The sequence below is a fragment of the Camelus ferus genome, chromosome 12 (assembly GCF_009834535.1).
Source record: "Camelus ferus isolate YT-003-E chromosome 12, BCGSAC_Cfer_1.0, whole genome shotgun sequence".
Lineage (NCBI taxonomy): Eukaryota > Metazoa > Chordata > Mammalia > Artiodactyla > Camelidae > Camelus > Camelus ferus.
This window is the reverse complement of record NC_045707.1, coordinates 50408011-50422292: the sequence shown is the minus strand read 5'-3', so window position 1 is coordinate 50422292 and position 14282 is coordinate 50408011. Positions and strand designations below refer to the sequence as shown.

The 14282-nt window shown below is 39.0% G+C and overlaps 1 long non-coding RNA gene across 1 annotated transcript in view; it reads right to left on the bottom strand.

The window, feature by feature from the left end:
- The window catches only part of LOC116667737, a 73109-nt gene that overhangs the window by 9699 nt on the left and 49128 nt on the right, over window positions 1-14282 (bottom strand). Inside the window, exons 4-5 of the long non-coding RNA XR_004324760.1 lie at window positions 2914-3221; window positions 111-2407 (exon numbers count right to left, since the gene is read on the bottom strand). This is a non-coding gene — a long non-coding RNA (uncharacterized LOC116667737). The remainder of the gene's footprint in view (window positions 1-110; window positions 2408-2913; window positions 3222-14282) is intronic.

The window sequence follows — 14282 nt, the reverse complement described above, 5'->3', positions numbered from 1 at the left end:
CAATGCATATTGAATTTGAATCTCTAGAAAAGTTATTGGGTATCTTTGGAATGTGATTTCCAGCAAAAACCAACCAAAGTTATCTCAGCCCAATGGAAGTATATGATTACCTTACAGAGGAAGTTAGTTGTCCTGGGTTCTGAGGCTATCTGGAGAAGACAGAAGGAAGGAGAAAATTCCAATTTGTTTCTAGAGAAGATAGAAACTAATGGGATTTTAGGAACTGGCTTCACAACTATGGACAATTATGCAGAGACAGTGTAGCAGAGTGACTAAAAGCAAGTTCTGAAATCATACTGCCTCAGTGTCAAATTCTGCTCTACTAAGTTCTACCTGTGTGATCCTAGGCAAATCACTTGACTCCCCAACTGTAAAATCAGGGGAACAGTAATGACACCACTTCATGGAAGGCTTCCTTGTGAGGATTAAATAAATTGTAAAATAGGCACAATGCTTGACAGATTGTAACTTTCATCTCAAATAGTATCAGTATTACGAAGAAAATGTTAGTGTTATTATAGTCACAGAACTGACTAACAAGTTCATTTTCCTTTATTTTTATTTTATGAGTGCTATCAGTTAACATATAGTGCTTACATTGTGCAGCTTTTATGCATATTGATTTATTCAATCCTCGTAACAACCCTATGAGATATCTTAGTGAATAGCAGAGCTGGGATTTGAACCCAGGCAGAAGCTTGCTCTTAATCATGGCACAAATTGATGGGAGTCAGTGATCGAGATGGCAGGGGTAGTTTAAGGGTGAACTACTTGTTACAATAGTAGTTTGTACAGCTGGATTTGAATCTGAAAATGTTACACATGCTTGCTAGGCTGATTGTCCCCCTGCACATCATAACAGAAAATATACTTAGCTGTTTTGACATTAGAAAGTAGTCATGCCTTGACTTATCCAAAGCTTTACCGTTTGTTCTTTTCTCTCCTTCATTATTTCTATTTTCAGGAAACTGAAAAAATTCTTAAAAATAAAGGCAGTGTTCCCCCATTCCAAATATTCTACTTTTAAAGACAAAAATAATAATGCAAGATAAATTTGATGAACCAAATACCATTGAAAACCCACTTAACACCCACATTCACTGTCTGTCTGAAAAGTTCCAAGTTCTATCATTTTTAACAAAGCCTAAAGATTTCACTCAGCTCTTTTCATGTCAAAGAAAAAGGAATTTCTGAATCATTGTGCATGCTTTTTATGAAACACCTAATTTTTAGGAATAGGGCCTTGACCCATACCCTGCACATCAAGGAATTCAGTAAAAGCTTGTTGATTGCTTAAGTGCCGATGCACAGTGTCTGACTGATATGATGTGATATTTCCATCAGTGGGAAAATGTAGCAAATTTTTTATGCATAGGCTCCTTTGAACCTGGGAAGGCATACCTGGGAGATAGTAGTGGCTGGCAATGAAGGCTGTAGATTATGTATAAGTCAGTTCTATGAGACTAGAGAAGGAAATTGTTTCATGCTTAAGACCTACAGAAAGTCTGAGGAATGATACAAAGACAGATAGTGACAAACAAGATGGCCTGAACAATGCCTGGGGTCATTGAAAGAACAGAGTTTGTCTGAACACGCTGAGGTCATGCCAGCTGGTCCAAAACCTGCTCTCCCGGCCGCTGGCTCTGTCACAGATTCCGGTTCTAGTCATGCCCATCACTTGCCAACCAAGTTGCTACATCCTGCATCTGTGCTTTTATTTACACTTGGCTTCCTCTCCAACTTTTCTTCCGTCTCTAGTAATCTGTATCTCAGAATTTTCAGACACTTCATCAAAACTCATGTGCCAGCTCCTCGAGTAGTTTTCTTTGCACTCAGTAGACCTTTACACAGTGAACCAGTACTTACAACTCCTTTGAAATTAAATTCTTGCTATTTAATTATTTACCAGGTCTTTCACACTTAAAATGTGTTCTCATTAAACTGCTTAGGAATAGAGTCCATCATTCGCACATCTTTTCTCTTTGCCAATGGACTGCTCCTTGTGTAAGGCATCACGCCCAGTAGATACTCCATTACTGTGGTAAATTGTCCAGAATCGCACTGCCTTCATCTTGTCCGTGCCACTGCAGTGGCTCTATGGAAGATGTATAATTAGTTCTTGGTATTGTAACGAGAAGTCAGAACCATCAGTGTTGACTCTGCCAAAATCTACAGATAACATCTGCTTCAATTCAAGGAGCAGGTGGAAAGCTGCATGATCACAGTTCATGCATGGAAAGCCAGTTAACATGATGGTTATGAGCATGGTTTTAGGTGGGAGTTAACGCTCCATCCTCTGCCGCTTTATAGTTGGTTGAGCTAATTGACCTCTTCAACCTCAGCTATCTCTTCTGTAGGATGAAGATAACCGTAGTATCCCTCTCAGGTTTTTAAAGAAGCGCTGCACCTGGGACAGAGGAGGCCCTCAATAAATACGCACAATTAATATTGTGATCAAAACAGCCAAACTGTCAAATGTTTTAAAGACACAAGAGACTATTGCTAATGATATGCAGTGTATCCTGTTTTTTGAGGTTTAACTTTTACAAACATACACATTTAGTATTTAAGTTATTCATAATTAATAGTTTTTAATCCTGAAAGCAGTGCGGCATCTAGGCATCACTGTGGCTTTATAGTCATTCAGATATGGATTAGAATTCTCGCTTTTCCACTTACTAGACAAATCGCAAAGAACAAATTGGCTAATGTCTTGAATCTTCAGTTTCCTTATCTGACAGGAAGGAAAAAACAGTAATTCCTACTTTGCAAGATGGTTAAGATTGCCTGTAAATACTCTAGCAGTCAATGAAAGACAGCTGTCATGACTTCTGAGCCCTCTGTTTTCCTGATTATCCTAAGGGACAGCAGCAGTATAATTTTAAGATCGATCTGTAGCAGAAAGCTACATACCACAATGCTTCTCAGAGCTCTCCCTCTTCATCTTCCTAGAGGCATTCTCTCAGAATTGAGGCGAGTATTTGGGAACAGACTCATGTGGAAAAGCTTGGAGTAGGCAATTTGCGGACTCATTTTCTGTAGTGTTGGCAGAATGTGTGTTGTCATCACAGGCTGGGTATTGTCTTGCTTCTTGCAGCCTTACAATTGTCACACTGTGGCATGGTGTTATTTTCATCTCCATGATGGGCTGATAATAAGGTAATGCTGTACTGCCTGACCATTGTGCCAGGTGTCTGCTCTAATAATTCCAAGTGTTATTCCTTTAAAAAAAAAAAAAAAAAAAAAAACGCTGAGACATGGAGGGGAAACAAGGAGCCACCAACCAGCCAGCACTTTAAACCACACCGCAAAGAGACCAGATGTTGCTAGGCTGTATTTTGTTTGAACAAGTTCTGCTTAATCTTCCCTGGGATCAAGTGAGGAATTCAACCAATGCCTTCCCAGAGCAATAAACTTGACAATTATTTAGCAACATCTGGAACTGAGGGCAGTTTCTTTTTCTTCTCTCCACTGAGCGGGGTGGTGAGAAGGCAGAGGGAAGGAGTAAAAAGCTAACCAAAGACCAAAATAAAAATCTAGGTAGTTCAATTCATTTTTTCCCTCCATAGTATGCAGAATTGAAGTCACTCATTCATTAATCCAACCTGCACCAGGGACTGTGAAAAATTCAGGGGGTATAATAATTATGACAAGGGCAAACATATAAATAAAAACCTAGTCCTGACCTAAAGAGGGTCATATTCTAGAGTTTTAACAAGCAAAAACGAAAAAAAACATAATTACAAATTGAAATAGTAGCTTTGAGCATTTAAAAAAAATGAGAGAGAATAATCACAGGGAAGGGTACTTATTGCAGAAGTAAGCACCTGCAGAAGTTGTCATTTAAGCTGAGACCTGAAGGATGGAATGAGGGATGAATGTTTTCAGCTGAGGGAAGAGGATGTGCGTAGATCCAAAGGCAGGAGGAAACAGGGTGTTGAAGAGCCTGAGGGAAGAAGTCACCAAGAAGAGTGAGTAATGGGGAGAGTGGCAAGATGAGGATGGAAAAATAGTCAAGGACCAGCTCATACAAGGCCTTTAGGTCATGACTCATGTTGTTAGTAGAATAGGAGACCATTGAACAGCTTTCAGAAGGAGGAAGACATGACGTGATTTAGACAATTGAGTGTAACAATCAGAGGAGAGGCTAATGAGACAGACTTACTGAAGCTCAAATCATGGCTCAACCATGTATTAGCTGGGAGACCTTGAGCGAATTGCCTTGTTTGCTCATCTGCCAAGAGCAATAACAATAGTATCTACTCCACTGTTTTGAGGTTTAAATGAATTATTTCATAGGAAACAGAACAGCAGCTAAGACATAATAAGTATGCTGTAAAAGTTAGTTATGTATGTAATATGCATATATATATATACACATACATACATACATACATACATACATACATACATACATACGATGGACTGAGTATTTGTGTCTCCCCCAAATTCATATGTGGAAATCCTAATTCTCAATGTGATGGTATTAGGTAGTGGCTCCTTTGGGAGGTAATTAGGTCATAAGCAGCCCTCATGAGTGGGATTAGTGCTCTTATAGAAGGGACTTTCTGGGGTGAGTACACAGTGAGAATATCTCAGTGTGTGACCCAGAACAGAGTTTCTCACGAGAAACTCGGCACCCTAAACTTGGACTTCGGTCCTCCGATACTATGAGAAATAAATTTCTATTGTTTATAAGTCACCCAATCTATGGTGCTTTGGTATAGCAGCTCAAACTGACTAAGACAATATCTAAAATGATTTTCATTTTTTTAAATGTTATTGCTCCTGCTGATGGGTGGACAAAGAATGGAGAACATGATAGAGTGGAAGCAGGCAGACACATTGGGATAGTGTATTTAGTAACATAGAATAGAAATACTGAAGGCCTGAAATAGGAGGGCAGAAGTAGGCATGGTGGGAAGGAAATGGATTAAGATAGAGTCTGGGCATAAATAAGCTGGATTTCCTGATGGACTGGATTGGAAAGTGAGGAGAAAGTAGATCAAGAAGGGATCTGAAACTTTTCAAAATAGCCAAAAGGTAGCAATAACCCAAATGTCCATCAGTGATGAAGGGATAAATTATGGTACATACATACAGTGAAATATTATCTAGCCACAAAGAGGATGAAGCATTAAAATGTGCTACAGTGTAGATGAATCTTCAAACATGCTAAGTGAAAGAAGCCACACACTGGACTGGGTTGAAGAGTAGAAGAAAGGTCAGGAGGCAGAAGCAATTTGTTGGGTTATATATTTGGAATTTGGTTACAAAGGAGAACAGAAAAATAAGGGAGGAACTGACACAGTATGTATAGGTTATGCGGGGGAAAAAAGTCTTAGGGAAATACTGCAGCATGCCTGTATGATAAAGGGGGTGATTAAATGAACAGTGAGATGTTACTGCTGAGGGGAAGTAGGAATAACTCGAGGAGCCAAGTCTTTGATAACACAAGAAGTAACGGAATCTAGAGCAAAAGTGGAAACATATCCCTCCTTGGTGGAGGAGGAGCACTTCCTTCATTGTGGAGGAAGGAGAATCGGGATGCAGATGCACCAAGTTGGCAGGTTTCGTGGTGGGAAGATGAATGAATTCATTTTCACTGACTTCTGTTTTCTCAATGAAGTATGAGTCTGGGTCATCAGTAGGAGGAGGATGCGTGGGAGGTTTGAGGAAAAAGGAGATGCTATGGTACCGTCATCTCAGTGATGGAGAAACTTAATAGGATTCCCGATCAACTCTGAGTGCCTGCTTGAGGTTTCTGAATTCTGAATCAGTCTTCTTGCCTTTGTGATTTTTTTCCCAACGAAGTTGTGTTTTGGGTTTGGACAAGGGAAAATAGGGAAAGAATCTGGCAACCTTAGAATAGCTGTCATGATTCACCCTGGACCTGTCGTATTCCGCTTCCTGCTCACTGGCTAGTGGGTACTGAGGGAAGTTCAATAAGCCTATCTGTTAAATATAGAAGGAGAGAAACACCAGCATCAAGATATTTTGTGCCTGGACAGCTGCCAGCAATACTAACAAGGTTATGTCCAAATCCTTGGCCCCAACTAGGCGTCCAGTAAGAAACAGTCTTGTAACCACACTTGCACTGATAATTGGAAACAGTTGCCATGGAAATTGCCATATTAAAAAGGCCAAAGTTGTTTCAGGAGCTTCAGTGAAGCCTCCTAATTGGTATGAGTTATATCTGAATTAAAAGATAAAATATAGAAGAGATGGAAAGCAATGCAGTTGTGTTTCTTTCCAAGTATACTGCGATCTATGTGTTTGAGCTAACTTGTGTCACAATCAGTTCCCAACGAGTGGGGTCTAAATTAATTACCTGATAAAGGAAAGTGAGGAAAAAAAATAGAAACCCTGTAAATCTTAACTGCAATCACTAAAATAAAAAGTAGGATACGAAGAAAGGATGGATTTTAATTGTGTCAGAAAAGGCTTTCATAGAGATTTATTGAAGAAGGAATATTGTAGCAACTGACACTCTCATTCTGGATCAGACGAATCCTATGCTATCCTTTGGGACTTTTCTTGTCTGTCTTTCGTCACTTCATTTAGCGAGGCTCATATGTCCTCCCCTGCTTCTCACCATCTGTCCACACCCACTCCTCCTTCAGGAATCTGCTCTCTCTTCTCATTGTGCTTCAGGTGTCGGTTTAACAGACTCTCCAGGAAGATTTTCTAGGTGCCACTCAGCCCTTTTTATGCCCTGTCTTTGGAGTATGCTTTCTTGAGAACACTTATTACTACTATAATTATATTTGGGGGAAAATTGTTGAATAGCCATCTATTTCTGTTAACCACAATAACTTCTTAGCATACAGAGACCAGTACATAAGTGTAGAAGGAAAGAAAGAAAGGAAAGGGGAGAAAGGAATAGAAAAGGGAGGAAGAACAACAGGGATGTCGCTCAACCTACAAACGTTTTCTCCTTCCTTTGAATTCATAGGAAATTGTTTCTGCGCCCTGTGCTTACTACTTAAATACGTACTACTCTGATACATCTCTGGTGTTTTCTGACATACAAATACTGCACACATTGTAAATATTAAATGAACAAGACTCATGCCATTTATATGTAAGAATATTGAAAGTACCACATGCTTAGAATGGCATCAAACATGCCCTTGAACACGTGATAACTTATGTGAGTCTCCGAGTGTTTTATCTGAAAATATTCTTGAATGTGAACTTTCCATGGAGTAATATAACCCTTAAATACTCTAATTGCCATGTAAAAGTAGCAAGGGGTTCCTACTTAACTTCTTTGCCTTCGTCATCTATCACTGTCTGCCTTACACGTTAAGCTCTATTAATTCTGGACAATCCGTAATCCCGCAGAGGCCTTTCCTTTCTTCTAATTGCAATGTTTTCTTCTGGGGACCAATGTCTACTCACTCAAGACTTACTACATCCTTCACATCATCCAGGAAGCCCTCTGGCATTCCCACCACCACGTCTGTCTTTCCTGAATTACTGTATGGGTCCCCAGTTCACTGTAGGGCTGTGTCTCTCTTATCTTTGTATTCTTAGGGCTTAGTGCATAGGTTGTCAATAAACGTTGATGGAACCGCACTGTTTTTAATAATGAAGCTACACCTTTCATAGACTTCACTCAGCCCTCCTGAATATTCTTTTGAGGTCAGCTATTGTCATTTAAAAGATGACTGCATTATGAGAGGCTTAATACCTGCCAGAAATAGATTTTTCACAATAAACCACCTTTAAAAAAATGTTTTTTTTTAATCTTGGTTATACAATCCTGTGCCAGAAATTTCACAAAATTATTCATTCCTGTAAAAATTACTTTCAAGAGTATCATACCAATTTTGTCCACAGAAAGTGGCATTATCTTCTACCACATTGTAAGAAAAAAATGGTATGAGGGAGACATCTTGAAGATAAGAATGCATGCTCTTAGTACAAGTAAGGGTTCTCAGCACTTTCCTCTTTCTTCTTCACCCCACTCCCTTTGTCCTTCCATTTTTCCTTCCTTTGTTCTCTTCCATTTCCCCTATGCTTTCCAACTGCCAGTGACATATGGGACTTACTTAGACCCACTTAGAGCAATCGTGAGTTTTATGTTTGCTGATTGCTTTTCTAGCGTGAGGATTTAGACAGCAAGGGAGTACAGACTGGGATGTGGGCTTATGTTCCCAGGGTCTAAATGACACCAAATCAGAAAAGAAATGCATTGGTGAAACTGAAAAGGGACTCTTTTTTACTTTTAATAACCCCTTATGCCATCCTTAGCACCAAATGCAAAAGACAAGGTGAGAGAAAGTGCAAGGTAACTTAATAGCAGAGGGACTTTCTGCTGGGATGTTATAAGTAGCGTGAAGGAAGGGTGAATTCAATTTTAGCTGACCGTGCTGCACCTGCAACGGAAAGGATGAGAAAAGGCAATACAGAGTGGTGATAATGCAGACTGAGGATCTAGCAAAAGGACAGAGTGCCCTCCTTCTGTTTGGATGGTGTGGGCTGAGCCATTCCTGGGGGACGGGGAACGGGCCATCCTCAGGGAAGCTTCTGTGACTCAGTGACTCTGCCAGCAATGATGTGTGGGCAAAACCAAGAATTACAGTAAAGAAAATGACTACCCAGAATGTGGTGGTGACAGCAGCACTTACCAGTACCTGCAGTCAGAAAAACTCATTCATTCACCTTTTCGAGTGTTCTTTATGAGGCAGCTACTCTATGTAAATCAAAGTCCCTAAATAAGCAGCCTCTTCCAGATTCTTACAACTTCACATTAAGTCTTCCTAAGTGCTTTCCTTGTCTCTAGTCCCTCTCTGTTCCAGTCTATCCTACACATAAAGTCCAGGAAATTCTTCCTCCTACACAAGAGGGGCTATATGCAGTTTCTGAAATTAGTCTTCCTGAATTCAAATCTTGGCTCCACAACTTATTAGCCTGTGGTCTTAGATAAGTTAGTGAAACTCCTTGAGCTCCCAAACATCAGTCAGCTTGGGCTAAACAGCAGAAACAAATGTGCCCAACATCTTCATAGGTTCGACAATAACTGTTTGCTTCAGGCTCATGTTTGTGTCCATCCTAGGTCTGAGGTTGTGTTCTGCAACCTTCTCAGTCTGTGATCAAGGCTAAAGGTGCAGCCTCACCTGGATCATGCCAGCCCATGGCAGAGGGAAATCACGCAGTACCACTAAAGCCTTTTCAGATTCCCCATCAGTAGAATAACTCCCTCCCCCTTTCCTCCTTAATACCATACTCACTTCCCTCTCAAATACAAAAAAATACTCATTCCAACAAAAACAAAATACAATTTGCCATCTCCTGCCCAATAATTAAGTTTGACATTTCATATACAGTTGGTTCAATTAATATAAAGTAATGGACACACCCACGAAAAATAAGGCTTTCTACCAAAAAAAAAAAAAAAAAACCAAAAAACCAAAAACAGTTCTGCTTACGAAATGAAACTAAGACACCAAGCCTTTATTGTTACTTGAACATTGAAGAAGTTACCTCCAACACAGAAATGTTGTGGAGGAAAACGACAGAAGCTCCTTTATACTTTCAGTGAATACGCCCGCACATCTTCACATTTCCAAACACCTTTATAGCATATCATCTATTCCATAAAATACAGCAAAGTATAATGTTGTGAAAGTTATTGCATGTGTGAAGATGATGAATAAAAATTAGCAATGTAACAGAGAAGAATGGCCATCAGTGCACTAGTCAGACTAGACTGTTAGAACAACCTCAAAACTCAGGGACTTAATAGATGTTTGCTTCTTGTTCTCATCACAGAGTGTACAATGTGGGTTGGTGGCCAGGATGGGACAAAGGATCTCATCACAGTGCAGTCTGGGTTGGTGGTGGTGGGAGGTCTGCTACACATTCACATTCAGGAACCCAGGCTCCTTCCATGTCTCCCTCCTCTAAGTCCTCAGAGTCCTCTCTATTCCGCTAAGAGACGGGTAAAGAGGTTAGAGGATTGCATTTGGGATGGTTTTATGGCCTAAGCCTGAAAAAGGTGTATACCACTTCTACCTCATTCCTTGACCACAAAGACACAAGGCTGCATCTAACTGCAAGGGAGGCTGGGAAATACAGTCTAGCCATGTATCCCAAGGAAAGCAGGTTGGGGAAGAAAAAACAAGTCAATCTGTTCCACAGTAACTTAGGCTCACTTTCCAGCTAGGTGACTTGACCCAGTACACAAGCCTGAAAAGCAATGATTCAGATATGTGAATTTACAAAATCACAAATTACAACATGTTCTATACATTTGGCATCATGTGCCATGTAACTTTGGAAACCATGGTCTGTTTTGCTATTACCAAGAACCATTCTGACACAAATTGTGGAATCATTATGTGAAATGAAGGAGTCTGATTACTGGATTAGGCTATTATAAGCTAACAGGTAGAAGACAAAAGCCATTCAAGTGTTCACCCACAGAATAAACATTCAGATACAGAATACCATCATGTAAGCTTCGTGCAAACACACAAACTCCTCCCACAAAGGTTGACATAATGGAAGAGGAAGAAGAGAGAGAGAGAGAGAGAGAGAGAGAGAGAGAGAGAGAGAGAAAGGATATGTACACAAGGAATTGAACCAAATCAAATATTTTGGAATACGCTTGACTGCCTGCCCTGATAAGGAATAAGATGAATTTATAAGATTTGCCTGGCCTCACAGTCAATAATTGTTAGAAAACTGTCAGGCCCAAGATGGATGACATCATTTGTAGGGCAAATGAAGATCATTTCCTTCTACATTGATTGGTGCTTGGGTTTTGTTTATACCCCAGCTGCCTGGGCCTTGTTGTGAGTAACCAGATATTGTAGGTTTGAAACAGGCTTCCCATTTGCATCACTGGGCAATGAATGCAGCCAACAGGAAGCCCAGGGACTCAGATTACTTGTTTTAATTGAAATCAATACCAACACAAGCAAAACTGCCTGGAATGGCAGTTCTGTGCTCTGGTGGAAAATTTTCATGGTCTCTGCCAATGACAGCCTTTATCAATAATGAACTATTAACTTCAACTGTGACACATAGTGCTTTCCAAGAGGAAAGAAGAAGTTTTTGGACCAATGACAGTTTCCAATAAGGAAAAAAAATTTTTTACCTCTTCAGGTCTTTATTAGGTTTCAGTCCCAGACACAAGTTCAACTCCAATTTGAGTTTCCATTAAATGGAAAGAGACAATTAGCCACCTAGTTCCTCCCTCTCCTGACAACTCTTCTCCATTCTTTCTTTTCCACTCTCACCCAGATTAGGTCTGGTGAAAAAGAGAATAATTATGACAATATTTCTTGAGTATCTTCCAGGTACAGTGTCATGTTCTGGTCCAGGGATCCGCAAATGTTGTCTACAAAAGGACGTTGTCTACAAAAGACCAGATAGTAAATATTTTTGGTTTTATGGGCCCTACTGTCTTGACAGTGACTATTCAGCTCTGCTGATGTTATGCAGACACATAGATAATACATAATAAATGGGTGTCCCTGTGTTCTAATAAAACTTTATGAACAGCAAGCCAGATTTGGCCTACAGACCAGACCACAGTTTATGGACAGTATTCTAGGATTTACATTTTACTCAGCTTCACTGAGGAGGGTATCACTATTCTTATTTTATAGTTGCAGTTCGCACCCCACCAAAGCGTCCCCTCTAGTTATGGGTGAAGCTGTGTCTAACACTAAGGGCAAGTCTAACACCAAGGGCAAGTCTAACACCAAAGGAGCATATACTTTCCCAATTTGATCCTCTGAAGAAGGCAGTCAGGCAGCCTGGGAAATAGGAGACGCTATTACAAATAGTGTCTGGGCCTGATTACAAATGCAGCTGCTAGTTTGAAGAGTTGCCCAGTTCTTCTGTCTTGGTGATCCTGTGTTGACCTAACTAAATTTCTCATGATGCAAGGTAAAGAATATGATGCCACTGAAAATAAGCATTGTCAGAGCATTTAAACTAAAACAATTGTTCTGCATGGCCCCTGGAGCTTCCACTCCAACATAAAAGGTCAAGGATTGGGCCATACTTTGGGCATTAATTTTTTATCTCACAAATACCATACTTACAGAATCCATGTGTTTAATGCTCATCACAAGGATGGGAAGTGAGGGTGTCTATATCCCCAGAGCCTTGCACAGCACCTGACACATGGAAAGTCCTCCTAGAACTTTGACACAAGAAATATTTGTGCTATGCCTTCATGGATTATTGATGTAATAAAACTTATTTATTAAAAATAAAAATATAATATATAATTGTACTTATATTATTATAATTATGTATCATATTATAATTAGTATATATTATTATAATTATAAATAATATTATAATTATATTACATATAATTATAATTTCATAGTATCTAAATAAATAAAAAGTTTTTATAAGCAATGTAATAAAAGGTATTAATCCTGCTTTCTGTAAGCCGACATTACAATAGAAAAAGAAGAGAAATATACACAAGTATACACAAGTAGCCATGCATTATTGCTACAAATCCAAAAAGAATTAAAAGGTGCTCTAGTTGTCCAGAGAACAGTAAACTTAACTGTCTCTTCAGGAGACACATCTTCATGAAAGAGCTGGCCTAGAAGCTGGCGCTTGGAACTGAGTAGGATTAGGTAGGTGGAGATGTTGGAGGAAGGGCTTCTGGGGCAAAGACATGGTGAGCAGAGACAGGGAGATGGAAAGCGTGGGGCATCTTAGTCACACAGAAGCTGCTGGTTTTGACTAGAGCACTGAGGAGGAAGTGGGGTATAGTGAAAGATAAGGCCAGAAAAGTAGGTTGGAAGAAAGAATGACTTAAATCATAATAGAAGAGTTTTGAGATAAAAACAAATGATGGGAAATATATTTCCAAACAGAAAAATATTTCAAAGATTTCCATTTTCTCCAAAAAGTGGAGTTATTTTCTTAATTCAAGAAGACGTTGGCAGGGGAAAAAAGATCTTGAATTGTAATAAGGTAGAAAAAATTGTAGTCTTAAGGTAGAGGAAATGCAAAAAACTAAAAATAGATTTACCCTATGATCCAGCCGTCCTGCTCCTGGGCATATATTTCGAGGGAACTCTCATTCAAAAAGATACATGCACCCCAATGTTCATAAAAGCACTATGTACAATAGCCAAGACATGGAAGCTACCTAAATGTCCATCACAGATGACTGGATAAAGAAGTTGTGGTGTATTTATTCAGTGAAATACTACTCAGCCATAAAAAGGAATAAAATAATGTCATTTGCAGGATGGACCTGAAGATTATCATTCTAAGTGAAGAAAGCCAGAAAGAGAAAGAGAAATACCATATGATATCACTCATATGTGGAATCTAATTAAAAAAAAAAGAAGACACAAATGAACTTATCTACAAAACAGAAACAGACTCACAGACCTAGTAAACAAACTTGTGGTTACAGGGAGAAGAGGGGTGGAAAGGGATAAATTAGGAGTTCAAGATTTGCAAATACTAACTACTACAAATAAAATAGATAAACAATTTTCTTCTGTATAGCACAGGGAACTATAGTTAATATCTAATAGTAACCTGTATTGAAAAAGAACATGAAAACAAACATGTATATGCATATGTATGACTGAAACATTATGCTGTATACCAGAAATTGACACATTGTAAACTGACTATCATTCAATTAAAAATTTTTTTTTAAAAAGTAGAGGGAATGATGTCACTAAATAATCATCTGTAAAATTATTATGTTTGTTATTTGCTAAATGTTGAATTTGCATCTATTCTAATTTATTACATCTTCAGGGGTACTCTAATAACCTCATGAGGTAGGAACTGAGTCTATTTTTTCTCACTGTTGTATTCCCAGCATCTAGCATAGTGCTTGGTATGTGGCAGATAGATGCCAAATAAATGTTTAAAGAAGAAATGAATGAAGTAATACTGCCCCTCATATTAATAAAAACAAACATCTTTTTGCTTATTTCCTGGTTTGGGTAAATACATGTCAGCTATTTGAAAGCCAGTTAAGAAATTCACACACAAAAAAGTCCTATTTAAACACACAATAAAACAACAAACACTGCTGTGGTTAAGACCCTTGCCTTGATTTTAATGTTGATAGATGAAAGAGTCAATTAAGCCTGCGTTCTGATTCTTAAATCAGAGCCCTTTGAATTCACCCATTTGTGAGAAATCCATAGAGTGTATTATTTTCTGATGACTACAAATAATTTTAACATAGAAAGAATCCTACACTTAAATCAAAATAATGATTATCAGTCTCCCAACTGTCCTTCCAACCCACCCCCAGTGCC